This window comes from Lactuca virosa, chromosome 4, assembly GCF_052849685.1.
Source record: "Lactuca virosa cultivar CGN04683 chromosome 4, Lactuca_virosa_CGN04683_v6, whole genome shotgun sequence".
NCBI lineage: Eukaryota > Viridiplantae > Streptophyta > Magnoliopsida > Asterales > Asteraceae > Lactuca > Lactuca virosa.
The window spans coordinates 69,376,607-69,380,738 of NC_136429.1; positions in this window are offsets into that span (position 1 = coordinate 69,376,607).

The window sequence follows — 4,132 nt, forward strand, 5'->3', positions numbered from 1 at the left end:
TAAAACAAGATCATCATTTGTAGACATGAAATAGTACCACAACACCCCCGGTCGGTGATTAAAAGTGAATGACCTTCACAAATTCAACATGAGAATATGGCAAGAGTGTTTGTTTTAATTAACATATGTGCGTCCTTTTTTTTCTTAACATCATAATCCATCCATGTTGATGAATATGAAGATCCCACCACCAAGCAAGTTGCTTTCAAATGCAATATCAACATACCAAATACAATCTCAATATGAGAATCACATACCAAGTAAATTTAAACGACGAATATCTAAAAAATTCTTATTCAAATTACTTTGAGCAGGTAAATGTTCCAAAAAGAACCTTCAAGAAAATCTATGAACTTTGATTCGAAGAATTAACTTCTTTCAACCCTTATGTATGAACATGTATTTATTTCAAAAGCATTGTACTGATTTTTTGAAACGACAAACTAATATAATCCTAACTACCACCTATGTCTCAAGTGAGACTTGAAACCATGACCTGTCAAATGAAAAATGTTTTTATTTAAAGTACATAATCGTCAAGTTAATGTTCATAATTATTCAAGAAGTTGGTTAAACTATTTTATAAAACACAAACATTGAATTCAAAAAAAAAATATATAGAAAGGTAAAAATGCTATTTTTATCATTCAATACAATAATTCAGATGTTTCAACCAAACATCGTGTAAAGAATTTAGATCTTAAAAATCCAGAGCTTCTTAAAAATTCAGACATCTTAAAAGTCCCCATGAAAATACCCGATGTATCAAGATTCTAGCTCCATAAATTCAGCTGGTTAATCAAAGAAAAAGACTCCAAAAGAACATGTAATTAAGCACATGTGCAAGTTTGGTCCCATTTCTAGGTTCTCGACGCCAAGAAGAGTTCGACCCTCCGAGAAGACAGAAGTTGATGGTACAATTTCTGATAGTTTCTAACTTAGGGGCTATTTGGTAGCCTCTTAATTGACAAATTAAGAGCCAAACTCTTAATTTTTCAGATTAAGAGTGTTTGGTAGCATAGGAATAAAGGCCTCTTAATTGACACGTTTCCTCCCCTTTTTACCCTCATACACTGATACACGCCTCAATAACCACGCATCGGTCGTCTCTTCCGTCTCCTCCCACCTCTGACCATCTCCAGCACCGATCACCTCCTCCCGTCGTCTACCTCCCTGAAATCGAGTCCCACCATGACTTCTGAGGCTAAGCTCCGACATCATTGCCCTTTCTCCTCCCTTCCACCCATTCTCCTACCTCTCCGATCTACAATCATCTACTACCTCCGACATTGATTTCTCCACCTCCGCCAGCCTCTGCTAGCACCGCTAGCGACGACGACTTGATGTTGCAAGGTAAGTTTTTTTCTTCCTGAAAATAGATTTCTGTAAATAGATCAATTGTTCTTTTCTTTTTCCCTAAAAACCGATTCTTATAAATACATCGATTTTTTCTTCTTTTTTTTTTGCCCTAGAACTCGATTATCAATCCTCGATTTTGATTTTCTTTGTATTTCATGTCCGGTTATGTACTGGATCGGCATATGATATATGTATATGAACATTGTTTGAAATCTTAAGATAGAAGATGATAATTTGGTTGGTTAATATTGTAGATTTTAGCAAAGAAAACAACCAATTGGTTGGTGAATTGGAAATAGAACACAAAGATACCTATGTTTGGTGAAATGATTCATATCTTATGGAGTTTGATACATAAATGATGGTGCATCATTATCTAGCAATTATGAATGAACTTTTTATGAATTGAATGTAGTTTATACAAGTTATAACAATCGAAGATTTTGATAAATTATGGATTCTAGCAACATACATTAAAAAGTTGGTGATGGATTTGATATGCAGTTTCTATGTGTGTGTTTAAGGTGTTTATTTGTTTCCTTGTTGAATTTGGATTTGCAGGTTGAAATGTTTGAAAGAAAAAATTGAGGGGCTATTGTGTTTGATGTAATTGATGGTGCATCATTATAAATTATTGAAGATAAATTTTGATTTATGTTAATTTGGATTTTGTATGATGTTTATATATTTTTTTAATTATTCGGAAAAAATTAATATAAAATGGTAAAATGGTCATTTTTATAATTCAACACAACAATTCAGAGGTTCTAACCAAACAACATGTTAAAAATTCAGATCTTAAAAATTCAGACCCTCTTAGAAATTCAGACCTCTTAAAAATTCTGATCTTAAAAATTCAGATCATGCCAAACAGCCTCTTATAAAGTCTATGAAAATCATTGTTTAGGGATGTATGATTCTGCAAACCAAACACGTATGTCTTTATTTTTACCAGCTGGATTCATCTTCCATAAAAAGTTCTTTTTTGTACGATCCAAACCACATTACAATACTTACCTACGTAATATGACATATTTTTTTAATATATATTTTATAGAGATATTTGAAAACAAATCCGACCCAAAACATAATGTAGGCCCAATCCAAAAAAGATCCTACACTAGAATTGATTTTTCCTTACTTAAAACAACAATTATTATTATTATAGGGAGAATTTAGTTCGTGTGAACATTTTAAATTTAGGTTAATTTGTTAATATTAAATTGATTTAATCTTAATTAAATTAAGAGTTCGGATATAGATATGAGTTTTATAGTTTTAGATAGATATACATGTAATTTTAAAATTTGTAATGATAAAAAAATAATATTTAAAATTTGTAAAGATATAAAAGAAATTTCTCCTAGTAAAGTGAAATTTTTATAGAATAAAATGATTCGAACTTTTGTACCATTGGAAAGCGGCATTGTCGATTCATGCGGAAAACCGTTACAAATAAAATACATTTTATATATACTTAAAAAGTAATAGGCAAACACGAGCATAAAATTGGGCCCTAAATTTTCGAGGCCCTATACGTTGTACATCTTGCACACTCATGCTGGCCCAGCCTACTTGAAAACATGTGTTGAATTTATGATTATGAAAATTATGGTAGTATTATTTTCGTCAAATCATGCAGACGGGATTTTGAAACATCTAACTTGACTTGATTCATTGAATTTGTTAGACAATAATTTGGTAAGAAAATCAACTCATGCGTATTTCACTGAACGTTAATATACCAAATAAATTTGTGCTAAATTTCGGCCTAATTGATTAAATGACCATTCTCTTTGAAGCAAATTGACCAAACCATAACTGAAAATCAGTATTAGTAATCTATCTAAAGCTTACGATTTTAAATAAAGAGATACAAAGTTTTACTCATTCGTAAAGCTATATTGTTACTTCTGAAATTTTTTATGATGATTTAACAATCCTGTAATGAAAATTTTATTTTCAATATAAAAACCGATAATATAATCTGATAGAGCTTTTAAACTTCATGGTTTACCTTTTTTTTAGTAGTAGCAACTAGCAAGTGAAAAGCACCTACAAAATAGTAAACATAGAAAAGATTATCCAAAAAATTAGATGATGAAACATGAATGACTAAGACTTAGACACAATATTATAACCAAAAGAAAGAAAGAAAAAATAAAATAAAATAAAATAAAATAAAAGGGCATGCGTAAGAAGAACATACATATTTAGTTAGCTATGTGTCACCACGAGTAGTAAACATGTACCAAAATTAAATCATACAAAAATAAAAAAATAGTTGAAAAGATTATCCAAAAAATACCCATTTATATATATATATTTTTAGATATATACATTAAAGTCCTAATATTTTTAACAGTTTGACAAAAAGTCATAAACTTTATTTTTTGACAGTAAAGTCCTAAACTACCGGCAGTTTTTTACATGCTTACTATTTTTTTGCCGGTTAGCTGGTAACTAGGACTTTACTGTAAAAAAAAGTTTATGATTTTTTTATCAAATCGTGAATTAGGATTTCATTGTTAAAAAATAAAGTTTAAGACTTTTTTGTCATATCATTGAAAATATTAAGACTTTAGTGTATATATCCTTTTTTTGTTTAGAAATTTAATGATATAATAGTCTTTAAGCATAAGACTTAATGATATAATAGTCTTTAAGCATAAGACTTAGTAGAACCTGCTTGGTCAGTTAGATCCTATTGAAATCATTAATGTTTGTTTCTTGTTAAATAGTTTTTTTAATCTCACCAATCGACATTGAAAAA